General features: G+C 43.1%; 1 pseudogene; it reads left to right on the top strand.

The window, feature by feature from the left end:
• Nucleotides 1-24,957: 24,957 nt before the first annotated feature.
• LOC144308812 (BOS complex subunit NCLN-like) lies at nt 24,958-27,062 on the top strand (annotated as a pseudogene).
• The last annotated feature ends 889 nt before the right edge of the window (nt 27,063-27,951 follow it).

Raw genomic sequence — 27,951 nt, 5'->3', positions numbered from 1 at the left:
ATATTTGTCTAGTAAGTCTAATGTCTGGGCTTCCTCAGTGACAGTTTCTGTTTATTGCTTATTATCCTGTGTGTGGACCATAGTTTCTCATTTCTTTGCTTATCTTGTAATATTTTGCTGAAAACTGGACATTTTAAGTAATACAATATAAAAACTTTGGAAATCAAATTCTTTCTGCTCCCCAGAGGAAGTTGTTATTGCTGTCTTTTGTAATTTTTGTGGCTTGTTTAGTGATTTTCCTGAAGTAATTCTATAAAGTCTGTATTCTTTGTCATGTGTAACCATTAAAAATCTCTGCTTAGTCGGCTTAGTAGTCAGTTATCCATTGAACAGGAATTTCTTTAAAATTCTGAAACCAAGAAGTCTAACAATCTTTGCTGAGGGGCTCTGTATGTGTGTTAGGGCCCATGTTCAATGCTGCAGCAAGCAATTTAAAACTTTACCTTACTGTTCACTTTCTGCTTTTGCAGAGCCTCAAGTCAACCAGTGGTGAGAGTTTAGGACTCAGGTCCTTCCTGAGTATGTGAACAACTCTGAGGTTGCACACGGCCTTCTAGATTCCCAGGAATACATCAGACAGCTTTTCAAAACCTCTATGAACATCTCATTCCCTAGCTTTATTTTAAGGGTTTTGGTTAACTTGTTGTTTTCTACAACTGCTATCACTTCCCTAGACAGCCAGGAAGTTAAACAATTGCCTTACAAATTGCTTTTGACAAATGCCTCATGGGGAAAAGTTTTTCACACTAAGTAAGCTCTGAGTCAGGTCAAGTGCAGACACACTTGCAAGTGGGGTCTTCCAGGGAGCCACCAGACAGATTTACTCTTGGGAAATGAGTCTTTGAAAGCCCTCTATACTGGTTTTGCTCCCTCTGTTGGCTGCCAAGATGAGAAGGTCGGCTGTTGTTTTTCAAGACTACCAGGGAGCTCAAGAGTAGGGTATGAGAATGGGATGAAAGCAAGTCAAGAAGCCACAAAGCCCACTGCTCTCACCTAGCCAGGTATTTTTTTCTTACAGAAACACTCCCTGATTGCTGCAAATATTTGGTTAATTTCCAAAGTTCTGAAAAAGTTAATTCTTTTTTTAAAAAAAGATTCTATTTATTTATTCATGAGAGACACAGAGAGAGAGAAGCAGAGACATAAGCAGAGACATAGGCAGAGAGAGACGCAGGCTCCACAATGGAGCCCAATGCGGGATTTGATCCTGGGACTCCAGGATCATGCCCTGGGCTGAAGGCAGGCGCTCCAACCACTGAGCCACCTAGGCATCCCTGAAAAAGTTAATTCTGACATTTTTTCCCAGCACTGGGAAATGAAATGAAAATTCTTTCATTTTATTATGTGTACCAATCTCTCCTATACTCCCTTGTTTTTTTTTCTACACAGATTTTTAAAAATCCTCTTTTCCCCATCCCCCACCTACCTCCTCTCTGGTAACCATCAGTTTGTTCTCCATAGATAAGAGTCTGTTTCTTGATTGGCTCCTCTCTTTTTTTTTTTTCCATTGCTCATCTGTTCTGTTTCTTAAATTCCACATATGAGTGGGATCATATGGTATTAGTTTTTCTCTGACTGACTTATTTCACTTAGCAATATACTCTCTAGCTCTATCCATGTTGTTGCAAATGGCAGGATTTCATTCTTTTTATGGCTGAATAATATTCCTTTGTATGTGTGGGTGTGTACCACATCTGACATTTTTTGACAGTTTTCTTATTCCTTGATGCAGGGACATTTCAGAGGTCCTCACTCTGCTATTTTCACTGGTATCACTCTCTCAAGGATCACTTTTGGACCTTTTTTCCACACATTCTTTTTGTGGGACATAAACTGGATGACAGAAACGATCATGGCCATTGTGAACTTAAGGCATCTAGTTTTATAAACAGGCTACCAGCAATGTTCTCAAAACATGCATATATCTGAAGGATAGGACCAGAGGCAGAGAGCAGCAATGACCAGTGAAGAAAAATCTAGTGTAAACAGGGCGGGTTCTTTTTTCACCAACATTTCTCAAATATTGCAGACTGATAAGCAGAGGTACCCACTTGAGTCTGTCCTCTAAATTTATATCTAAGTAGCCTTCCATTGCCAAAAGGGAAAGGATCTGTCATGATCCATTTACCTTAAAATGACCATCCCATTTTTTTTCCTTTTTAATACAAACTTCTGGAAAAATGGAAAAGTTAATAGTAGTTCCTCCTCAACCTCTATAAAGGCAGAAATACAGTTTCTCAGACTCAACCTATCAAAAAGGGAAGAGACATGGTGCTGTGAACTGAATTACACACCCCCTGAATTCATGTGTTGAATCAGTAACCCCTCAATGTAGACTTATTTGGATACAATGCCTTTAAAGAAGTAATTAGGGTTAAATAAGATCATGAGGTTGGGGCCCCAATCCAATAGGACTGGTGTCCTTATAAGAAGAGGAAAACACATCAGGAGTACATGCACATAAAGGAAAGGTCATGTGAGGACACAGAGAAGATAGTCCACCTGCGAGCCAAGGAGAGAGGCCTCAGGAGAAACCAAACCTGCTGACACTGATCTTGGACTCATGGCCTGCAGTATTGAGAGAAAAGAAATTTGTATTTTTTAAGCCACCCTGTCACACTTTGTTACGGCAGCTCTAGTACAAGCAGTAGCCTTGATGGGATCCTGAAACAGAAATATATTAGGGAAAAATCAATGAAATCCAAATAAAGTATGAAGTTAATAGTACTGTATCCATTTTGATTCATTATAACAAATGGACTGTAACAATGTAAGATGTTTACAACAGCGGAAACTGGGTGTGAGCTACAGAGGAGTGCCCTGTGCTTTCTTTGCAACGTCTCTGTGCATCTGAAACTATTTTAGAATTAAAAGTTTATTTTAGCAAAAACTGAGAAAGGAGAGGTACCCAAAGCCCCCAGGGACAGGGCAGCGGAGGTTCTAGACTTCCCAGGCAATACTCCTGTTGCCTCTACCACTACTTCCTCAACCATTTCCTCTACCACTATTTCTTCTCTCTAGACATATGCCAGAGCCCCCCTAGCTCTCCTCTTGGGCTGCCTTCCAGCATGTGAAGCAAGGTGTGGGTCAACCCCACTCCGGCCCCCTTGAAGCCCACTGCATGGGTGTTTCTCTCAGAAATGGATTATGCCAAAGGAAGATGGAAAATCTGGAAAATCGGATGGTGTTTCCAGCCCCCAAGTTCGGGGGCGGGGGGGTGGGGGAAGTACTGAGGTGGCTGCTTCTTTTCAGCCTCTCATGGGGAGAGGAAACAAGGTTGCCAAAACTCACAAGCCCAGGGCAGTAGAGGCCTCTGAAGGAGAGGAGGGTGTTAACCAGGAAAATATACAGCCTAGCTTCTCTCTTGCCCCCAAATCAACAGAGATAGTATCACTCTTTGGGTACCTGTCCACCCAAAATCTCCTTCCGTGAACCTTTCATTCTACCACTTAAGGCAAGCTTCCAAGCTTCAGGCCCAATCCCCATCTATGTAGATGCTCCTCGAGTGTGACCAGAGAACAGCACTGGAAAAGGGGGCCATCAGGAACTCCCAGCCCCAAGTGCGATAATCGAGCAATAGGATGGGATCCACAGCGTGAGAAGCCCCGGAAGGAGCTCGTGTGAATACGGCTGCTCAGCCTTCACCCCTTCTCTGCCCTATCATGGAATACTGCCAGAGGCCCCCGCCAAGGACTCCCACTTTTTCTCCCTTTGGACTAACTCCGATGCCGACAAGCAAGTTTGGGGCCTCTGTTGATCTGTTCTTGTTATGAGCCACCCGGCACTCTCCCCCTGAACAGCAAGATGGGGAGAAGACATCAGTCACCACGAGCACCTGGCCTGTATAGAGCCACGAACACCTCAGTACAGGTGAAATGAGAAAGGAAATCTGCAGGAGCCTGAGGCACAGGGCAGCACTGACCTGTGAAGCCGGAGCTGCTGTGAACAGGTCAGTGAAGTCACCCGTTCCTTTGTCTCTGCTGCTTTTACTGTGGAGAAAGCTGTTAACTTGTGTCTTGTTTAGGTGCTACCTGACAGCCCTCCTCGGGTCCCCTTCCATTCCTGCAAGGGAAGCAAAGGTCATTCAGGACCTGTTCCTCATATAGTCTTTCCCTTGGGGGGTAGATAAAGCTGGAAGAGGAAAGACGTTCAGGAACTGTAGTCCTTTATCTTTAGAAAGCTCCATCACTCCCAACAGCGTAGAACAAACAAGATTTTAGGCATGGCAGGAGAGAAGCAGGTGAACATTTTGGCCTTTACAGGTCATTTTCTAGACAGCTGTAAAGAAAAGACCAGTAGCAGTAAGACTCAGATTGGCATCAAAGTCCATGTGGCCATCCGGATAAGGGGCCTGGAACACAGAACTGCCTCCTAGGCATGAGCTTCAAGGAGCAGGCCAGGCCAACTGGAATCCTAACCAGGAAGGAAGAATGAACACTTGGGTTTCCCTAACAAAGCACAACGGGAAGCCATCTCCTGGGTGAGGTGAACTTTGGAGCAGCAAAGGCCAATTGAGCAGTGAACCCCCAGCCAAGGCCTAGGCCTTCCTAACTGCCCCCTACTGATGCCTGGGCCATGTGCTCTCCCCTGGGGATGGACAGGAGTCAGGTCCCCTTGCTTTTTACACACCCCACGCGGTACAGAGAGCTATTTACCACAGCATTCTGCTGGAAAGAAAGTGGATGGTGTGAAGTCTGAAGGAATAGCATCTTATAACTAACAAAAGAAAATGTGAATTGAAGCATAATTACCAATTCACAATGCCATAGCGGTTTCTAGATGCTATACTTAGCAGAAGCCCACAGTCCCTTCTTTGTAATTATTTGTATGCATCATCCAGACCTTCAAACTATCTGTATTATCCACAATTATTAACTCGGCTCATCTACACGTTCTGTTTCCCAGGAGGTGAAAAAACCTCTCCTGATACTTAGTTTATGAATTCTGGGGAATCTGACTGGAGGAGATGTGGAAAAGCAAACAATTGGTAAGGCATATAATTATCTCTTTCAAAGGAAACATTCACCTCCAGCTGGCCTACTTGTGTGGGTTCTAATGCCTGAAAAGAGAATTAATTAACCCAAGCAGGTCTCCAGTGCTTGCATGTCCTCCTTCAAACCTATTTACAAACCTGCTTAGAAATGCTGGGCTTTTGCAAGCAGAGAGTTCACTTAGAAATACAGCTGCACATGGAATTCTTTGAAAATGTAAAAGGAAATTCTGAACAGGAATAACTTCACATTTGATTCTGGAACAATGGTAAAATGTCAACATCTGCCATGAAAATATAGAACCATAAAATAATGAAAAGGGTCCTTTCAGTTTTTAAATCTGTAGCACTGTTTGGGTTTGGTTTTTTACAAAGCTGCGTAGTATCAATTTGCTTCAACAAACTTACATTAAGTAATATTATTTAAGCAATTGATATAATAGGCATACTGTAGATTTTTAATTTTATTGGAACATAGTAGTAGCCTCATTCTGTGAGAGCTGTGGTCCATCCAGGCCAGAACTCTATTTTTTCCATGCACCAAAAGCTAGGTTGACAGCCTATCATCCTCTATTTAGTGATCTTTTTAAAGATCTGGAGCGTCAAACATCCCAAATTCTGTTAAAAATCCATTTTAATGTTATCACTTATAATTATACTTAAACCTTTTTAAAACGTATTTACAGGGATCCCTGGGTGGCGCAGCGGTTTGGCACCTGCCTTTGGCCCAGGGCACAATCCTGGAGACCCGGGATCGAATCCCACGTCGGGCTCCCGGTGCCTGGAGCCTGCTTCTCCCTCTGCCTATGTCTCTGCCTCTCTCTCTCTCTGTGTGACTATCATAAATAAGTAAAAATTAAAAAAAACTTATTTACAATAAGAACATGTACCAGCTCAGGAGTGGCTAATTAATCCTTGAGTTGGCTGCCTGTTGTGTAAAGTAGCACCTCCATCATTTCTTTCTGTTTTAAACTTTTTTAATTGTGTTTTTTTTTAAGTGCACAACAGGGGCACCTGGGTGGCTCAGTTTGTTGAGCATCCATCCAACTCGTGATTTCAGCTCAGGTCATGATCTCAGGGTCCTGGGATGGAGGCCTCTCCTTGTGTTAGGCTCCCCGCTCAGCGGGGAATATGCTTGTCTCCCTCTCTCTCTGACCTTCCCTCCTCCCCTTCCTCTCCCTCTGCCCCCCAACTCGTGCACAAGTTACACACACTCTCTCTGTCTAAAATAAATAAATAAATATTTTAAAAAACCACAACATAAAATTTGCTATCTCAACCCTAAGTGCACTGTTCAGCAGCATTAAGTATATTCACATTGTTGTGCAATCTATCTCCAGAACTTTTTCATCTTGCAAAACTGAAATTCTATTCCCCATTCCACCCCCCTCTGCCCCTGGCAATCACCCTTCTACTTTGTTTTTTGTGAATTTGGCAATATTAGATACCTCCTATAGGTGGAGTCATGCTGCACACGTTTGTCTTCTTGTGACTAGCTTATTTTCACTTAGCATAATGACCTCAGAGTTCTCATGTGCAGCATGTGACAGGAATCCCTTCCTTTTTTTAAAAAAATAAGTTTATTATTTTAATTCCAGTAGAGTTAACATACAGTGTTATATTAGTTTCAGGTGTACAATATAGTGATTCAATGATTTCCTTCCTTTTTAAGGCTGAATAATAGTCCACTATATGTATAGACCGTATTTTTAAAAATTGGTTTACCGATTGATGGACCTTTGTGTTGCTTCTGCCTCTGAGCTATTGTGAACAATGCTGCTATGACCATGAGCATGCAAATAATTCTGCAATATCCTGCTTTCATTTTTCTTTTCTTTTCTGTTTTTTTTTTTTAAGATTTTATTTATTTATTCATGAGAGACACACACACAGAGAGAGAGAGAGAGAGGCAGAGACATAGGCAGAGGGAGAAGCAGGCTCTATTCACGGAGCCTAATGTGAGACTCAATCCCAGGACTCCAGGATCACGCCCTGGGCTGAAGGCAGGCGTTAAACCACTGAGCCACCCAGGGATCCCCTGCTTTCATTTTTCTGGGTCTATACCCAGGTGTGGGATTGCTGGGTCTTATAGTGAGTCTATTTTTAATATTTTGAGGAACTACTGTATCACTTTCAATGACAGTCGTACCATTTTATATTCCCACCAACAGTGCACAAAGGTCTCAATTTCTCTGTATCTTTGTCAGTGCGTGTTATTTTCTGGGGTTTTTTGATAGTGGCCAACCTGATAGATGTGAGGTGATATCTCATTGTGCTTTTGATTTGCATTTCCCTGATAGTGAGTGATGTTGAGCACCTTTTTATATATCTGTTGGCCATTTGTATATTTTCTTTGGAAAACTGGCTCTTCAGAACCTTTGCCTGTTTTTTAACCAGGTTATTTGGGTGCTTTTGTTATTGAGTTGTAGGAGTTCCTTATACAGTTTGGATATTAATCCTTTATCAGATGTATAGCCTGCAAATATTTTTCTCCTGATCCATAGGTTCTTTTATTTTGTTGATTGTTTTATTTGTTCTACAAATCTTTTTAGTTTTACATAGTCCCACTTGTCTATTTATGCAAGACACAATAGCTTATTGGCTGTGCTTTTGGTGTAATATCCAAGAAACCATTGCCAAGATCAATGTCAAGAAGGTTTTCCCCTATTTTTTTCTTCTGGGAGTTCTACAATTTCAAGTCTTAGTTAAGTCTTTGATCTGTTTTTAGTTGGGCTTTGTGTATTGTGCAAGACAAGGGTCCAATTTCATTCTTTTGCATGTGGATATCCAGTTTTCCTAGCATTGCTTGTTGAAGAGACTGTCCTTTCCTCATTGAATGATCTTGGCAGACTTGCTGGAGATCAGTTGACTATATATGCATGGCTTTCTGGGATCTCTATTCTCTTCCATTGTTCTACATGTCTGGTTTTTTTAATATGTCTGTTTTTATGCCAGTACCATATTGTTTTGACCACTATCACTTGGTAATATACTTTGAAATCAGGAAATATGATGTTTCCAGCTTTGTTCTTCTTGCTGAAAATTGCTTTGGTTATTTAGAGGTTTTGTGGTTCCATATGAATTTTAGGATTGTTTTTTCTATTTTTGCAAAAAAAATGATAATGGGAGGGGCGCCTGGGTGGCTCAGTCCGTTAAGCATCTGACTTCAGCTCAGGTCATGATCTCAGGGTCCTGGGATCAAGCCCTGCATCAGACTCCATGCTCAGTGGAGAGTCTGCTTGTCTCCTTCCCTCTATCTCTGCCCCTCCCCCTGCTCGTGCTCTGTCTCTCTCTCTCTCAAATAAATAAAATCTTAAAAAAATGATAATGGGATTGGATACATTGAATCTCTAGATCATTTTGGGTAGTATGGATATTTTAACAACTAATATTTCTGATCCATGAACATAGGAAAACTTTCCATTTATTTATGTCTGCTTTAATTTCTTTTTTTTAAAGATTTATTTATTTTGAGAGAGAGACAGAGCACGCAAGCAAGAGGGAGGGAGAGAGAGAATTTCCAGCAGACTCCTCACTGACCATAGAGCCCAACACAGGGTTCAATCTCATGTATCATGACCGAGATCATGACTTGAATTGAAACCAAGAGTCAGACACTCAATTGAATGAGCCATCCAGGTGCCCCTGCTTTAATTTCTTTCATCAGGGGTGCCTGGGTGGCTCAGCAGTTTGGTGCCTGCCTTTGGCCCAGAGCATGATCCTGGAGTCCCAGGATCGAGTCCCACATCAGGCTCCCTGCATGGAGCTTGCTTCTCCCTCTGCCTATGTCTCTGTCTCTCATGAATAAATAAAATCTTTTAAATAAATTCTTTCATCAGTGTTTAGCTTTATTAATGAATAATATTCCATTGTATGGATATACCATATTTTGTTTATTCACTCATCAGTTGGTAGACATTTGAGTTGGTCCACTTTTTGGCTATTATGAATAATTCTGCTATGAAAATCCATGTACAAACTTTTGTTTGGATGACTTTCAATTCAATTTTTTTTTAAGATTTTATTTTTTTTATTTTGTTAAATGTATTTATTCAGAGAGAGGGGGTGGGCAGAGGGAGAAGCAGGCTCCATGCAGGGAGCCTGACGCAGACCTGATCCTGGGTCTCCAGTATCACGCCCCAAGCCAAAGGCAGGCGCCAAACCGCTGAGCCACCCAGGGATCCCCTCAACTCAATGTTTTAAGTATATTTACAAGGTTGTACAATCATTACACTTCCTGATTCCAGAACATTTTTACTCCTTGAAAAGAAATCTCACACCCATGCAATCGCTGTCCAATCTTTACTCCTTCCTCTAGATTCTGGCAACCACTATTCTATTCTCTGTCTCCATAGATTTGCCTATTCTAGACATTTCATATAAATGGAATCATACAATAGTTGTCCTTTTGTGTCTGGCTTCTTTTAATTAGCAGAATGTTTTCAAGGTTCCTTCATGCTGCAGCATGTGTAAGAATTTCGTTTTTATAGCTGAATAATATTCCATTGTATAAATATATAACATTTAGTTTATCTATTCATCAGTTGATGGACATTTGGGTTGGTTCCACTTTTTAGCTTTTATGAATAATGCTGCTATGAACATGTGTATGCAATGTTTTATGTGGACATATGTTTTTGATTCACTTGTGTGTTTTCAATATATGACCCAGTGATATTGCTGGGTCATATGGTCACTTTATATTAAGAAACTTTCAGTTTTCCAGTGAAGTTAAACTTTTTATATTCCAACTAATAATGTATGAGGATTTAAATTTCTTCATGTCCTTGCCCACACTGGTCACAGTCTTTTTTATTATAACCATACCAATGAGTTGAAGTGGCATCTCATTGTGATTCTGATTTGCATTTCCACACTAAATGATGCTGAGCATGTTTTCATGTGCTTAATGACTATTTGTATGTCTCTTTTTTAAGAAATTTCTATTCAAATCCTTTTCCCATTATATCATTGGGATAATCTACCTTTTTATTGTTGAATTGTCATTGTTCTTTATATATTTTGGATACTATGCCCTTATCAGATATATTTGCTAACATTTTCCCATTCTGTAGGTTGTCTTTCCATTTTATTGATTATATTATCAATAGCACAAAAGCCTTAAACATTTTGTGCAGCCCAATTTATCTCCTTTTTCTCTAAAGTCTAATTCTTTTAAAATTGTGAAATTAGACCAAAAGTAAAGCAAGAGATGAGGCACACAATCTTGTTATGTTTATACTTTAAGTGCACATATGTATGTGAAGTAGTAACTCAGCAAAGAGGCCACAGAGAAAGTAAAGAAGCTGTGAACAGTGGGGGTTCAGTTTAGGGAAATGAAATCAACTGCTGGATTCCCTCTTGTAGGTGATAGCAAACAATTTAAATCAATGGCCAAAAGGTCAAGATAGCCTGGATCTTTAATTACTCTAGCATTGGTGTCTAAGGGGGTCAGTCTGCAGAGTAAAGTTATGGCAGCAAGGGTCTCCACACTGGAGTGAATAAACCTGTGAATGAAGTGAGAGTCAGCAACATGGTTTGGAGTAGTCCATCCAGTGTAGAGTAGAACTGCCATCAGCCACTCAGAATACAGAGAATGGGGGAAAGAGTTGGTGAAAGGAACAGCAGAGAAAGTCCAGGAAATGAAGGCAGAATTCTATAAGTGCAGACTAGCAAAAATGGTACAGGAAAGAGAAGAACACGAGGAATTAAAAGAATAAAGTATTTAAGGTTCATTCCCTATTTACCACTGGTGATGGCTAATTTTATGTATCAACTTGGCTGAGCCATGGGGTGGCCAGCTATTTGGTCAAACATTATTCCAGGTGTTTCTATGAGGGTGTTTTTGGCTGAGATAAATATTTAAATTAGTAGACTGTGTAAAGGATATTGCCCTCTATAATGTGAGTGGACCTCATCCAATCAGCTGAAAACCTGAACAGAATTAAAACATTGACCCTCCCCTAAGTAAGAGATAATTCTTCCTGTCTGACTGCTTTGAGCTGCAACATCAGCTTTTTCTGCCTTAACTCTTGAACAGAAACATTAGCTCTTTCCGGATTTCTTTTTTTTATTGATTCTTTTTTTATATAAATTTATTTTTTATTGGTGTTCAATTTGCCAACATATAGAATAACACCCAGTGCTCTTTCCAGATTTCAAGCCATTCTTCAGAGTGGAACTATACCATTGCCTTTCCCAGCTCTTCAGCTTGCCAACTCACCCTGCAGATCTTGGGACTTGTCAACCTCCACAATCACATGAACCAATTCCTTATCTAAGAGATGTATTATAAGGAATTGGGTCATGTGATTATGGGGGCTGACGAGTCCATACATATTATATTCATGTATATACATACATATCACTGGTTCCATTTCTCTAGAGAACCCTGATCAATACTCCAGGTTCAGGGAAAGCCAGACTCCATTGGTTATGGGGAGCTCCTCAATAACATGTTTGCTTTCAGAGTGGCTCACGCATTGGATAGGACTGAGCTTTCAAGTTTGAAAGCATTAATACATATTACAATATTGCTAAAGAGGTAAGGAATGAAAAGTTCTAATACTGAAAGATGACAAACAAGCCTATGGTCACCAGGTGGGTTTCACAGTGTATAATAATATTACTCCTTGGCCTTCATTTTCTGGCCTGAAAAGCATATGATGTTAGATATTTAGCATGCCTCATATAACAATCTCCTCTATTTGCCTGAGTTTCAAAAATGCTCTCCTCAGGACTTTCTGTAGTTCCATCCAGTCCTTTTTAAAGTAAAGAGATCACAACTTCTAATACTGCTTCAGGTTCAGAAATATCTTGGTTTCATTGAAGAAGAAGAAGCTATTTGGGTTTTCTCACCAGTTGACTTCTCTGTTTCTCAGCACTTTGTTGGCCTTCCCTCACTATGGTTGTCTCAGATGGGGCTGTGCTCAGAGTCTTCCTGCCTAGCCCCTCTAGTGGGGTTAACTCAACAGACAAGAACAAACAATCTGATCAAGGTGTTTGATTTTTGTTTCCTGCTTTCTCTATAATGACTCATAATCCAGATGCTCCCATGGGAGTGGGCTTTCAGAATCCTTTCATTACATCATTACTATATCATAATACTTTAAAGATGATAATAGCACACTTTTCACCAGAGGGATGTCCATATTTCTTCATAACTTCAATATGCCTTCTACCTACTTCTTTGTCTACACTAATCAAAAATTGAAGGAAGAAAGATGGATGATGCATCATGCTGCCCTTCTTTTATGCTAATAGCTTAAGATCCTGTAATGAATTTTGTGAAATCCAAATATGGTTACCTAGGAAATCATGAGTCTCCCAGGAAGCTCCTGCTGTCTTTCCTATATATTCAGTCTTCTGTTTCCACTTATTTCAATTGAATCAATCTTTAACATGCAATGAAAATTCTCAAATATGTAGATGCTGACAGTTTTTAAGCAATTGCAGCTATGTAAAGAGGCTTTTCCATTTTTAAAAGTTGGTATTTTAAAACACATCTTAAACACAAAATTGTTTTAAAGAGAGTTACACAGTTTTCTGACAGGAGGAGAGAATGACAAATTTGTAAACAATGTTTAAGCATAGTCTCAAAAAACATCATCTATTACCCCCTTTGAATTTTATTTGTAGGCAAGAGTATACTTTTAAGAGACACGGAGGCACACAGTCTTTCTGCCTCCTGCTGGAAATCCAGAGAAATGAATTGCATTTATTTCTCAGCCTTAAAGTTGATAAGTTGAACTCTAGAGCATTATAACATCTGTTTACATTTGTTTAGAAGGAAGTAGTAAGCAATTTTTCAGTGATTTTTAATATATTTACAAGGTTGGACAGACATCACTACTCCTAAATTCTAAAAAAATTTTCATTAAACGAAAAGAAACCCCATATATATTATCAGTCATTGCCCATTCCTCCTTTCTTTCAGACGCTGGAAGCCACTAATGCACTTTATGCCTCTGTGGATTTTCCCATACCGGACATTTCATGCAAAAGAACACATACGATATGTAGTCTTTCTCACTGGCTCTTTTCACGCAGCATATGATGGTTTCTGGGTACATCGATGTTGTAGAAGGCATCAGTACTTCAGCACTATTCCACTGCATAGATGCACATTCTATTTTCCCTTTTATCAGTTGGTGGGCATTTGAGTTGTTTCTCCCTCTTGGCTACTAGGAATAATGCTGCTATGAACATTTATGTACAGGCTTTTGTGAGGATATTAGTTTTCATTTCTCTTGGATATATACCTAGAAGTGGAACCCAAAGCAGACGCTTAACTGACTGAGCCACCCAGGCGTCCCTCATATATGTGATTTGCAAATATTTTCTTCTAATCTATGAATTCTCTTGTCACTTTCTGGATGATACCCTTTGGTGTATAAATTTTAATTTTTTTTTTATTTGAGAGAGAGGTCAAGCAGGGGGAGAAGCAGAGGGAGAGGGAGAGAGAAGCTGAAGCAGCCTCCACCCTGAGCACAGAGCCCAATGTGGGCCTCGGTCCCACAACCATGATATTCTGACCTAAACTGAAACCAAGAGTCAGATGAATAACAAACTGAGCTACCCAGGTACCTCATAAGTTTTTTTTTAACTTCAATGAAATCCAACTTACCTATTTTTTTCTTTGGTTGTCAGGCTTTAGGTGTCATGTCTAAGAAGTGCCTAAATTGGAGCACCTAGCTGGCTCAGTCAATGGAGCATGTGACTCTTAATCTCAGGATTATGAAATCAAGCCCCATGTTCAGTATAGAGACCTCTTAAAAATAAAAAAAGTACCTAAATTGCCTAATCTAGGTCATGAGGATTTATACCTATTTTCATTCTAAGAGGGTTTTTAAAAATATTTTATTTATTTATTTATGAGAGACACAGGCAAAGGGAGAAGCAGGCTCCATGCAGGAAGCCCAACGTGGGACTTGATCCCGGGTCTCCAGGATCACACCTTGGGCCGAAGGCGGCGCTAAACCACTGAGCCACCTGGGCTACCCATTCTTAAAGTTTTATAGTTTCAGGTCTTTGAACCATTTTGAATTCATTTTTTTTTATATGGTGTAAGATAAGGATTTAATCTCATTGTTTTATATGCAAATATCCAATTGTCCCAGAACCTTTTGTTGAAAAGACTACTCTTTACCCTTGAATGGTTATGGCACTCTTGTTGAAAATCAATTGACCATAGATGTGAATGTTTATTTATGGACTTTCTATTCCTACCCCATTGATCTATATAGGCCAGCATCACACTGTCTTGATTAATGTGGTTTAGCAGTAAGTTTTTAAATCAGGAAGTATAAAGTCTATATTCTCTGTCATTTTGATCCCTCTCATGGCTGTTAAGTTGCTGGTTTTCACTGTGATTGTGAGCTGTTGGTTTTCAAGGCTACCACAGAGTTGGGGAGGGAGTATGGGAATAAGGGAAGTTCTAATGACACAAGGTTTACTGTTATTAGCAAATTTAAACCATTTTTCTTGAGGAAAGGCTCTCTCTATTTTTGCAAGCTTTTAGTTAATTTCTAGAGTTCTGGAGAAGTTGTTTTTGACATTTTTGGCTAGTGTTCTCATTGCCTTTTTTTTAGAGAGAGAGGAAGGGCAAGCAAGAGTGGGGTTGAGGGGCAGAGGGAAAGAGAATCTCAAGCAGGCTCCTTGTCCAGTGCAGGGCCTGACAAGGGGCTTAATTTCATGACCCTGAGATCATGTTCTGAGCCAAAATCCAACTGAGCCACCCAGGTGCCTCCTCATTGTTTTTATGGAAGAGAGGTTTCTCAGAGTTCCTTACTCCACCATTTTTGACATCAAGATCTGAGCTTTTAGCCTCCACTACTTTCTCCTCCTTTGCAACAAATGTTAGACCAACTTGCGCTTTTTCCTAGGAATTAAGTAGATGACAATATCACAAATTATCATGTGCGCTATAAACCAGCATAAAACTGTTGGGATTTAGGCAGCCCTGGTGGCTCAGTGGTTTAGCACTGCCTTCGGCCCAGGGTATGATCCTAGGGACCCAGGTTCGAGCCTGCTTCTCCCTCTGCCTTTGTCTCTGCCCTCCCCCTCCGGGTCTCTTGTGAATAAATAAAATCTTAAAAAAAAAAAAAATTGTTGGGATTTCCAGAAGATTAGGCTATGTGAGCCAGGATCCTTGTCTTTTTATGTTTTAATGTATCTCTTATCCATGAAGCACAGTGTTAAAAAGAGAATATCTGGGGCAGCCCGAGTGGCTCAGCAGTTTAGCACCACCTTTGGCCCAGGGCCTGATCCTGGAGACCCAGGATCGAGTCCTGCATCAGGCTCCCTGCATGGAGCCTGCTTCTTCCTCTGCCTTTCTCCCTCCCTCTGTCTGTCTCAAATGAATGAATGAATGAATGAATTAATTAATTAATTAAATATTTTTAAAAAGAGAGAGAGAGAATATCTGTCTCCAAATTGCTGCTGGAAAATATATGTGACAAATACCCATCATTCCTGTTATGGACTAAATGTTTGTGTTTCCCTAAAATGTTGAAACCATAATCCCAATGTGATGTTACTTGGAGCTGGGGCCTTCAGAAGTAATTAGGTGATGAAGGTAGAACCCTGATGAATGGGGTAAACGTTCTTATAACAGGAGACCAGAGAGCTAGCTAGTTCTCTTTCCACCAAGTGAGGACACAGCAAGAAATCAGCTACCTACAACCAAGAAGAGGGCTCTCATCAGAACCTGACCATGCTGGCATCATAATTTCCAGCCTCCAGAATTGTGAAAAAGAAATGTTTGTTGTTTAAGTTACTTTGTCTGTGGTAATTTGCTATAGCCAACTAAGACAATTCTAAATGGAAATATCAACCTATCCAATGAAGGAAATGCTTGGTGCATTATAAAACAGTGTACTACCAGCCTCTGGTCTATTCAAGAGAAGAAGAGAATGATTAGGAAGGTAACCAATGAGTGAGGATTATTTAGAAGACTGTCATAATGCAGTGCATTTCTCTCCCCACTCTCCTGATCTTCAAACTAAAGTAAAGGGCTTCAAGGGAACTACTGTGAGCTTGATATGTATTCTCCAGAATTTGAACAACACTTGATATGTGCCTTTGAAGTTCAGAAGGCCCAAGGAGTAGTGACCGAGGTTTGCCTAAAATAATAAATTGAAAGACCAGTTGAAGTTGTCTATGACTGCTGAGCAAAGACAGTAGGTTGCAGTGGGTGTTGTCTGAACTTCGAGTATTTGGTAGGACAAAAGTATGGAGTATTTACCATGTGACAGAAAGGATCCCAAGGAAGATACCCAGGCTTGAGTTTTCTTGAAAGGCACCTGCTGAAAAGGTATGCATGTTAGGGTGAGGTGATCTTAATCACCAGAATCTAGGTGGGGTGTGCAGCCAGCCAGAGTTGGAAGCAGAGGGGAAGAACAGTAAGCAAAGAATAATGGTAACAGTGGCAGACACTAAGACAATGAGAGAGAAAGCTGGTAGGAAAGAGAGAAGTTTTGAGTTTGAGTTTAGAAATCATTTTCAATATTCAGTATCCTGATGATTATTTCACAACGGTTAAAAGGTATCTCTGCAAAATTCTTTGTATATACTTAGTATTTCCAAAATATTGTAGAGGACTTGGCAATATTTTCATTGGACCTGGGATGCTTCACTAAAACAAGGAACAAAGAGCCTAAATTCTTTTTTTTTTTTTTAAAGATTTTAGGTAATGTCTACACCCAACATGGGGCTTGAACTTACAACCCCGAGATCAAGAGTCATATGCTCTACTGACTAAGCCAGCAAGCACCCCCAAAAAGCCTAAATTCTAATACCGGTTCCATCATTATGTTGTCTGGGACCTTAGCCATTTTGTGCCTCAGTTTCCTCAATATAAAACGTAGATAATAGGGCAGCCCGGGTGGTTCAGCGATTTAGCAACGCCTTCCACCCAGGGTGTGATCCTGGTGATCCGGGATCGAGTCCCGCGTCAGGCTCCCTGCATGGAGCCTGCTTCTCTCTCTGCCTGTGTCTCTGCCTCTCTCTCTCTCTCTGTGTCTCTCGTGGATAAATAAATAAAATCTTTTTAAAAATGCAGATAATAGCTTCCCATCTCACATGGTTATGTGATCATGAAAGAAAACTCAGGACAATTTATGTTAAATTTCTTTGGCAAGAATTATGCAAGATTTATTCCAAATCTGTTTTGCATAATTAGTACATACTAGTAATCTAAAAGAGGGCAGAAAGCAATGAAGCTCCAGTTTGTATTCCAAGACAGGAATCTAGCTGCCCCCAATAAATGTAATGAAACAACCAATGTAAGTTATGGCCAGTGCTCACCTGGAACAAAGTGCTCACTGAGGGTGGGGATCTGAGAACTGCAGAGGTTTTGCTCTGAAACATTAAGAAATGACAGGACCTACCGGGTGAAGATGTTGCATTTTAGAACACTGGATAAGTTAAAAGTATAACAAAATGTCCCGCATTTCTCAAAGTACAGACTGAAACTCAAGGCTTGACTCTGCTAAAAGAATCTCATCTCTAGCCAGAGGAAGTAGCTCCCCACCTCCCACCCCCACACACACTCCAAATGCAAAGTCACTATAGAAGAGCCCAAAAATAGGCAGCCCGGGAGGCTCAGCGGTTTAGTGCCACCTTCAGCCCAGGGTGTAATCCTGGGGACCTGGGATTGAGTCCCATGTTGGCTTCCCTGCGTGGAGCCTGCTTCTCCCTCTGCCTGTGTCTCTGCCTCTCTCTCTCTCTCTTTCTCTCTGTCTCTCATGAATAAAATAAAATCTTAAAAAAAAAGAAGAGCCCAAAAGACTTGCAGGAATTTGTGAGTTAATACATACCAGAAACTTAGGATGCCATACTAAGGATGATGGAGTTTGCCCATATCTTTGCTAGCTAGAGCATCAGGATACACCTCTATTGTCTTACAGATCTGATTAGCACAAATCTAGACTAGATGCTGAAACCCTAGAAATCCCTCAGCATGATGCAAAGGAAGGAATTCAAGGACTTAGAGAAATATACTAGTGTAAATTTATCATGTGTGACTTGCCTGCTCACTCCCTAAGTACATCCTCTGAAACGCCAGAGGACTATCCATTCACTAAAAACTTGAGACAAATTATTGAGTTAAGCCCAAATATCTTTTTGTTTTGTTGAAAAAAATGTGAAACTTTTGGAAGGATTAGAAGAACACAAAAAACACATATATACCCTTTAACCAAATACATCTATTATTAACATTTTACCTTATTTGCTTTAGCATTTGTGTGGGGCTCTTTGTGTGTGTGTGTGTATATATATATATATATATAATATTTTCTGAATCTTTTGGGTTTTTTTTTGTTTTTTGGTTTTTTTTTTTTTAGTTTTTTTATTGGAGTTCAATTTGCCAACATATAGCATAACACCCAGTGCTCATCCCGCCAAGTGCCCCCCTCAGTGTCCATCACTCAGTCACCCCAACCCCCTGCCCACTTCCCCTTCCACTACCACTTGTTCATTTTCCAGAGTTATGTTTTGTCACTCTCACTGATATTTTCACTCATTTTCTCTCCTTTCCCTTTATTCCCTTTCACTAAATTTTATATTCTCCAAATGAATGAGACCATATAATGTTTGTCCTTTTCTGATTGACTTATTTCACTCACCATAATACCCTCCAGGTCCCTCCACATCGAAGCAAATAGTGGCTTTGTAATTTTTAATGGCTGAGTAATATTCCATTGTATACATAAACCACATCTTCTTTATCCATTCATCTTTCGATGGACACCGAGGCTCCTTCCACAGTTTGGCTATTGTGGACATTGCTGCTAGAAACATCGGGGTGCAGGTGTCTCGGGGTTTCACTGCATCTGTATCTTTGGGGAAAATCCCCAGCAGTGCAATTGCTGGGTCGTAGGGCAGATCTATTTTTAACTCTTTGAGGAACCTCCACACAGTTTTCCAGAGTGGCTGCACCAGTTCACATTCCCACCAACAGTGCAGGAGGGTTCCCCTTTCTCCACATCCTCTCCAATATTTGTTGTTTCCTGTCTTGTTAATTTTCCCCATTCTCACTGGTGTGAGGGGGTATCTCATTGTGGTTTTGATTTGTATTTCCCTGATGGCAAGTGATGCAGAGCATTTTCTCATGTGCTTGTTGGCCATGTCTATGTCTTCCTCTGTGAGATTTCTGTTCATCCCTTTTGCCTATTTCATGATTGGATTGTCTGTTTCTTTGCTGTTGACTTTAATAAGTTCTTTACAGATCTTGGATACTAGCCCTTTATCTGATAGGTCATTTGCAAATATCTTTTCCCATTATGTAGGTTGTCTTTTAGTTTTGTTGACTGTTTCTTTGGCTGTGCAGAAGCTTCTTATCTTGATGAAGTCCCAATAATTCATTTTTGCTTTTGCTTCTCTTGCCTTCATGGATGTATCTTGCAAGAAGTTGCTGTGGCCAAGTTCAAAAAGGGTGTTGCCTGTGTTCTCCTCTAGGATTTTGATGGAATCTTGTCTCACATTTAGATCTTTCATCCATTTTGAGTTTATCTTTGTGTATGGTATAAGACAATGGTCTAGTTTCATTCTTCTGCATGTGGATGTCCAATTTTCCCAGCACCATTTATTGAAGAGACTGTCTTTTTTCCAGTGGATAGTCTTTCCTGCTTTGTTGAATATTAGTTGACCTTAAAGTTGAGGGTCCACTTCTGGATTCTCTATTCTGTTCCATTGATCTGTGTGTCTGTTTCTGTGCCAGCACCACACTGTCTTGATGACCATAGCTTTGTAGGACAACCTGAAATCTGGCATTGTGATGCCCGCAGCTCTGGTTTTCTTTTTTAACATTCCCCTGGCTATTCGGGGTCTTTTCTGATTCCACACAAATCTTAAGATGATTTTTTCCGACTCTCTGAAGAAAGTCCATGGTATTTTGATAGGGATTGCATTAAACGTGTAAATTGCCCTGGGTAACATTAACATTTTCACAATATTAATTGTGCCAATCCATGAGCATGGAATATTTTTCCATCTCTTTGTGTCTTCCTCAATTTCTTTCAGAAGTGTTCTGTAGTTTTTAGGGTACAGATCCTTTACCCTCTTTGTTAGGTTTATTCCTAGGTATCTTATGCTTTTGGGTGCAACTGCAAATGGGATTGACCCCTTAATTTCTCTTTCTTCAGTCTGTTAGTGTATAGAAATGCCACTGACTTCTGGGCATTGATTTTGTATCCTGCCACACTGCAGAATTGCTGTATGAGTTCTAGCAATGTTGGGGTGGAGGCTTTTGGGTTTTCTATGTAGAGTATCATGTCATCTGCGAAGAGGGAGAGGTTGACTTCTTCTTTGCCAATTTGAATGCCTTTTATTTCTTTTTGTTGCCTGATTGCTGAGGCTGGGACTTATAATACTATGTTGAATAGCAGTGGTGAGAGTGGACATCCCTGTCTTATTCCTGATTTTAGGGGAAAAGGCTCCCAGTGTTTCCCCACTGAGAATGCTATTTGCTGTGGGCTTTTCGTAGATGGCTTTTAAGATGCTGAGGAATGTTCTCTCTATCCCTACACTCTGAAGAGTTTTGATCAGGAATGGATGCTGTATTTTGTCAAATGCTTTCTTTGCATCTATTGAGAGGATCATATGGTTCTTGTTTTTTCTCTTGCTGATATGATCAATCATATTGATTGCTTTACGAGTGTTGAACCAGCCTTGCATCCCGGGGATAAATCCCACTTGGTCATGGTGAATAATCTTCTTAATGTATTGTTGGATCCTATTGGCTAGTATCTTGTTGAGAATTTTTGCATCCATGTTCATCAGGGATATTGGTCTATAATTCTCCTTTTTGGTGGGGTCTTTGTCTGGTTTTGGAATTAAAGTGATGCTGGCCTCATAGAACGAGATTAGAAGTATTCCATCTCTTTCTATCTTTTCGAACAGCTTTAGTAGAATAGGTATGGTTTCTTCTTTAAACATTTGGTAGAATTCCCCTGGGAAGCCATCTGGCCCTGGACTTTTATGTCTTGGGAGGGATTTTGATGACTGATTCAGTTTCCTCCCTGGTTATCGGCCTGTTCAGGTTTTCTATTTCTTCCTGTTCCAGTTTTGGTAGTTTGTGGTTTTCCAGAAATGCGTCCATTTCTTCTAGATTGCCTAATTTATTGGCGTATAGCTGCTCATAATAAGTTTTTAAGACTGCATTTCCTTGGTATTTGTGGTGATCTCTCTCTCATTCATGATTTTATTCTTTTGTCTCTTGTTTTTAATAAGACTGGCTAATGGGTTATCTATCTTATTAATTCTTTCAAAGATCCAACTCCTGGTTTTGTTAATGTGTTCTTCTGGTTTCTATTTCATTGAGTTCTGCTCGAATCTTTATTCATTCTTTTTCTGCTGGGGGTAGGATCTATTTGCTGTTTTTTCTCCAGCTCCTTTAGGTGCAAGGATAGCTTTTGTATTTGAGTTCTTTCCAGTTTTTGGATGGCTGCTTGTATTGCGATTTATTTCCCCCCAGGACTGCTTTTGTTGCATCCCAAAGATTTTGAATGGTTGTATCTTCATTCTCATTAGTTTCCATGAATCTTTTTAATTCTTCTCTAATTTCTTGGTTGACCCTTTCATCGTTTAGCAGGATGGTCCTTAACCTCCACGTGTTTGAAATCCTTCCAAACTTCTTCTTCTGATTTAGTTCTAATTTCAAAGCATTATGGTCTGAAAATATGCAGGGGACAATCCCAAACTTTTGGTATCAGTTAAGACCTGATTTGTAACCCAGGATGTGGTCTATTCTGGAGAAAGTTCCATGTGCACTTGAGAAGAATGTGTATTCAGTTGCATTTGGATGTAAAGTTCTGTAAATATCTGTGAAATCCATCTGGTCCAGTGTATCATTTAAGGCTCTTGTTTCTTTGGAGATGTTGTGCTTAGAATATCTGTCGATTGTAGAAAGAGCTATATTCAAGTCACCAAGTATAAGTGTATTATTATCTAAGTATGTCTTAACTTTGGTTATTAATTGATAAATTTGGCAGCTCCCACATTCGGAGCATAAGTATTCATGATTGTTAGGTCCTCTGGTTGGATAGATCCTTTAAGTGTGATATAGTGTCCCTCTTCATGTCTTACCACAGTCTTTGGGATAAACCTTAATTTATCTGATATAAGGATGGCTACCCCTACTTTCTTTTGAGGACCATTTGAATGGTAAATAGTTCTCCAACCTTTTATTTTCAGGCTGTAGGTGTCCTTATGTCTAAAATGAGTCTCTTGTAGACAGCAGATAGATGGGTCCTGCTTTTTTATCCAGTCTGAAACCCTGCGCCTTTTGATGGAGTCATTAAGCCCATTCACGTTCAGAGTTACTATTGAAGGATATGAATTTAGTGTCATCCTGATACCTATTCAGTCCCTGTTTTTTATGGATTGTTTCCTTGGACTTCCTCTTTCTTTTACAGAGTCCCCCTTAATATTTCTTGCAGAGCTGGTTTGGTGGTCACATATTCTTTCAGTTTCTGCCTATCTTGGAAGCTCTTTATCTGTCCTATTCTGAATGAGAGCCTTGCTGGATAAAGTATTCTTGGCTGCATGTTCTTCGCATTTAGGACCCTGAATATATCCTGCCAGCCCTTTCTGGCCTGCCAGGTCTCTGTGGAGAGGTCTGCTGTTATCCTAATGCTTCTCCCCATAAAGGTTAGGGATTTCTTGTCTTTTGCTGCTTTAAGGATCTTCTCTTTATCTTTGGAATTTACAAGTTTCACTATTAAATGTCAAGGTGGAGGATCCCTGGGTGGCGCAGCGGTTTAGTGCCTGCCTTTGGCCCAGGGCGCGATCCTGGAGACCCGGGATCGAATCCCACGTCGGGCTCCCGGTGCATGGAGCCTGCTTCTCCCTCTTCCTGTGTCTCTGCCTCTCTCTCTCTCTCTCTGTGACTATCGTAAATAAATAAAAATTAAAAAAAAATAAATGTTGAGGTGTTGAGTGGGTTTTTATTGATTTTAGTGGGTATCTATCTCCTGGATCTGAATGCCTGTTTCCCTTCCCAACTTAGGGAGGTTCTCAGCTATGATTTGTTCAAATACACTTTCTGGACCTCTGTCCCTTTCGACGCCCTCAGGAACCCCAATTAAACGTAGATTTTTCCTTCTGAGGTTGTCATTTATTTCCCTTAACCTATCCTCACACTCTTTTAATTGTTTTTCTCTTTTTTTCCTCAGTTTCCTTCCTTGCCATCAACTTATCTTCTATGTCAGTCACTCGTTCTTCTACCTCATTAACCCTCGTCATTAGGACCTGTAGTTTGGACTGCATCTCATTTAATTGATTCTTAATTTCGGCCTGATTAGATCTAAATTCTGCAGTCATGAAGTCTCTTGAATCCTTTTTGTTTTTTTCTAGAGCCACCAGTAGCTGTATAATAGTGCTTCTGAATTGGCTTTCTGACATTGAATTGTAAACCAAATTTTGTAACTCTGTGGGAGAGAGTACTGTTTCTGATTCTTTCTTTTGTGTTGGGTTTTTCCTTCTAGTCATATTGCTCAGTGCAGAGTGGCCAAAAACAAGTGGTACTGGAAAAGGGAGAAAAAGAGAGGAAAAAAAGGGGGGGGGACAAACAGAAAACAATAAACAAGGGGGAGTATCCTCTGATTCTGTATACTGTAAATCCCTTGACTTCCCCTGGAACTTTCCAGTGCTGCTTAGTCAATAACTTGCTTTTCCTCTGTCCTTCTAGCTGGTCTTCTGGGGCAGGGGCCTGCGGTGCTGATTCTCAGGTGTGTGCATCTGGGGGAGCTGCCCATCCCCCTGCCATGTGTACGGCTCAGTGGGAGCTGTTTGTCCTGTGAGGCCCCTGCTCCCTGGCGGCCCTGCTCAGTCCCAGGCACAAGGTGACACCAGGAGTAACAACAATAGTGGCTGCGGCCAGCTCTCCAGGTCTAGAGTCAGTTCCCGCAGTAACTACTGCAGCTCCCAGTCCGCAGGGGCCTGGATGCTTCGGGGGCCGGGGGCGCCCATCTCCACAGCTCCGGCCACCCAGTGGCAGAAGCGTCCTTGCTGTCCTGTGTCCTCCCAGCCTCCGCCTGTCCAGGGGGAGTGGGGGATCTTGGGCTGCGGCCCCCAGTGCCCTGGGCTCCCAGCCGCGCAGCCCCCTCCATGGAGAGCCGGCGCCGGAGCCGATGCCCATGCTGCTCCGGCCCTCCGGCGCAGCTGTCGCCCTTTAGGGAGCTCGGCCCAGGTATGTGGCACACTCTCCCCCGGGGGTAAGGTCCTCTGTTAGTGCCCCTGGGAGCCTGAGGGCATCCCAGCCCCTCCTGGGATCCTGCCTGAGCTCCCGGCAAGTGCCTTTCTTTTTTTTTTTTTTTTTTTTTTGGCAAATGCCTTTCCATCTGGGAAGATTGGTAAAGCTCCTGCTTCTCCGGGACTGGGGTCTCCTGACCTGGGGGCACTCGCTGGGCGGCCTTAGCTGGCTCCTCATGGGGCCCCTCCCCCTTGGATGCTTTTTTTTTCCATCTTCCTACCTTGATAGAAGCACAAACTCTTTTCACTATAGCATTCCAGCTGTTTTCTCTTTAAATCTCAGACCGAATTCGCAGGTTTTCAGGATGATTTGAAAGTTATGTAGGTAAGTTGGTGGGGACAGGTGACTTGGGGACCCTACTCTTCCGCCATCTTGCCCCCGCCTTTCTGAACCTTTTGAAAATAAGTTGCATACATCATGGCCCTTTCCCCGAAATTCTTCATGGTGTATTTTCTTAACAGGAATATTCTCTTAGGTAACCACAGTACAGGTATGAACTTCACTGAGTTTAACACGAATACAGGGGCCCCGGCAGCTACCCATGCTGAGGTGCGGGTGCAGGAATCTCCCCGTGTGGCCTACCGTGGCCCAGGATGCTGGAAGAAGCCGGTGAGGTGCTGGAGAACATGCCAAAGGCGTTGCGCCCGCCGCTCGGTTCCGCTGTCCAACGCATGGCATGAGTTCATCCACCGCCTGCAGCAGTACGACCCGCATGGGCGGTCCAACCGTCTGGTCCCGTCAGGAGAACCACCGGCTTCGGCCCAGCGGCTGCGGGCCCACCCTCACCGCCTGCGCCCAGCATGACCTGCCCCCGCCCAACTGCCCAAGCCCTGGGAAGGCAGCGCTCAACACGCAGGCGCACGCATCGATGCCGGCGTGCTGGACGTGCGGAGGCGTGGCTGCGTGCTTCCGGCCGCTGGGCTTCCGCGAGCAGTACCCGACGGCCTTGCGGCGGGCAGGCGGAGCTGTGCTCGGTGTCCTGCCTCAGGCCACGGACTTTGTGTCCCAGGACGTCATTCGGCAATTCATGGAGATGGGGCCCAAGTTGCTGGCCACGCAGACCGTCGTCCCCACGTCCTTCCCTGTGCATGATGAGGCCCTGCTCTCCCGTCTACATGCAGACACAGGCCAGGTCCGCTTCCAGGGCTCTGCCTCTGTTGCCAAATTACTGCTCCACCCAGCCACTGCCGGCACCTTCCAGATGGTCACGAGCGGGGTCCGCCGCAAGTGACTGGTGGCTGATGGGGCTGGGTGGAAAGGACCTTACCACCCTCATCATCACCATCCTTGTGGCTCACTACGACGTTTTCAGAGTGGCCTCTTGGCTGTCGCATGGCTTGGACTCCAACGTGGTTGGCCTCTCCACACTGCTAGGACTCTCTCGCCCCTTCTCCAAGTTCTACACCAACAAGCGCACCCATGCAGTGTACAACCTCCTGCTCTTGGCTTCTGGAGGCACAAGTTCAACTACCAGGGAACCAAGCATTTGGTTGGAAGACAACCTGGACCACACAGATTCCAGCATACTCCAGTACAATGTGACCTTTATCCTCTGACACCATGGGCCAAGGGGACAGCCTGTATCTTTTTTTAAAAAGATTTATTTGATAGAGCATGCACGTGTGCACAAGTGGTGCGGGGGGAGGGAGAGGGAGAAGCAGACTCCCCACTTGGCAGGGAGCCCAATGCGGGGCTTATTCCAGGACCCCAGGATCATGACGTGAGCTGAAGGCAGCTGCTTAACAGACTGAGCCACCTAGGTGCCCCCAGGCTGTATCTTTTTTTTTTTAAGATTTATCTATTTATTCATGAGACACACACACACACACACAGAAGTAGGCTCCCCGCAGGGAGCTCAATGCCGGACTCGATCTCTCGGACTCTGAGATCACACCCTGAGCTGGGTGTCCCCCAGGCTGTAAGGAGACTCTGTGACATGCCTTCCTGCCAGAGCGGGAGATAGTGGCTGCCAGTTCCAGGCCACCAGTTCCCGGAGGCGCAGTTCTCCATGGTGCACAAGATCATCATCCTGGCTGAGGACAGCTTGGCCTGGGAGCATGAGCGCTCCTCCATTCTCTGTCTACCTTCATTCACCCTCTCCCACCTAGAGATCCACCATGACAGCCAGTGCAGCAGCATCATGGACACAAGGTCTCAGGTCAGTTCTAAGACACTGACCTGCAATTGGATGCTCATCACAGAAGCCCTGACCTGAATCATTTACAACCTGACCACCTAGAGAACCCCTGACACCTGCCAGTCTTCCCAGAGCAGATGATCCAGCAGGAACAGCCAGACGTGGTGATGGGCTGGCTCACCAACCAGCCCCAGGCCACCCAGCTGGTGGACAAATACTGCATGTTCCTCAGCATGCCAGAACACTATCTGAGCACCAGAACACCTACCTGAAGGAGGTGAAGTAACACTGCCTCAAAGCCGATAAACTGGATCCCAGGTTTGTCTTCCATAACCAACTGAAGTAAGCGATGAATGCCTGCGAGGTCAAGCCAGCCATTTTCTGCATGTTCCTGGCCATCTGCATTGTTACCTGCCTTGGGATAGCCTACATGGCAGTCCAGGTGAGCAGGCAGGAGCTCAGGTGGGAGGCAAGACCTCTGTGGGAAGGTCAGCCTGGCCAGATGAGCCCTCACTGCCCCCCATCCTTCCTAGAAGTAGGTGACCCCACAGGTGGTACCCAGGCCTTCCTTGAGGCAAGATTTGCTCCTGACCTCACTCAAACCCTCCTGCTGCCCCCAGCACTTCAACGTCCTGTACAAAACAGTTCAGAGGCTGCTCCTGAAGGCCAAGAGGCAATGACATGGCCACTCACCAGCAGAGAGAGCTTTCCACCTGCCACCCCTCCCTACTCCACAGCTGGCAGGAGGGCAGGGCTTCACCCCTTGCTGAGAGGCCCCAGCCCTGAATTATAGAGCTTTTCTGGGTTACTGTTAAGGACTTGGGGGATTCGTTCTCCTTTTTGTCCCCTGAACTCCCTTGGAGGAGCATTTGGTGGATGTCCCAGGGCCAGGCCATGGGCTTGAGAACAAGCCTGCCATGAGCCCTCAGCCCTGGCAGCAACCCCGTGGTCCTTAGCGCTTGTGAGCCGAGATAACGGGAAATGCCCCCAGCACAGCTTCAGCGGCCTTCCTCCTGCCCACGATGCTGAGCAGGGACTCCTACCTAGCTCTGTGTCTGTCCTCCAGTCCGCTCCAGTCGCCATCTGGTGACTGAGATACTCTCTCCTCTTGTCTGAAGGAGGGCAGGGCCAGCGTCTGGGTCCATGGCTCTGGCCCCTCCCTCAGAAGCCTTGTGTCCCCCGACCCTGGCCGGGGCCAAGGGGAACCAGCTCAGGGTGCAACCTTGGATGTGTCTCCCCCAAGCCCCCACAGATGGCCGGTGCCCTGAACATGCAGCAGCCTCCCTGTCAGGCTCCTTGCACACCTGCCCTCCCCTGTGCTCCTCACTGCCTCTGCCCTCCTGCTGCATCCTGGGGAGCTTGGGCCTATCCCCCTGGGGTCCCAAGTGCCTTCAGAATCCCTGGGGCAGGAGGCAGCCCTAGAGGAGGACCCATGGTTCCTCCGCCTCTTACCTCTGGCTCTCTGGGCCTCAGTTTTCTCATCTGTAGAGAGGAGGATATGTTCAGGGGCAGCTGGTGCTTCTGTGTCTTAGAAGGGATTCCAGCCTGGGAGTGGAGCGAGAGCATTTT

The sequence above is a fragment of the Canis aureus genome, chromosome X, assembly GCF_053574225.1.
Source record: "Canis aureus isolate CA01 chromosome X, VMU_Caureus_v.1.0, whole genome shotgun sequence".
In the NCBI taxonomy this organism is placed as follows: Eukaryota; Metazoa; Chordata; class Mammalia; order Carnivora; family Canidae; genus Canis; species Canis aureus.
The sequence above is the reverse complement of the archived record's forward strand: the minus strand, read 5'-3'. Positions and strand labels throughout refer to the sequence as shown.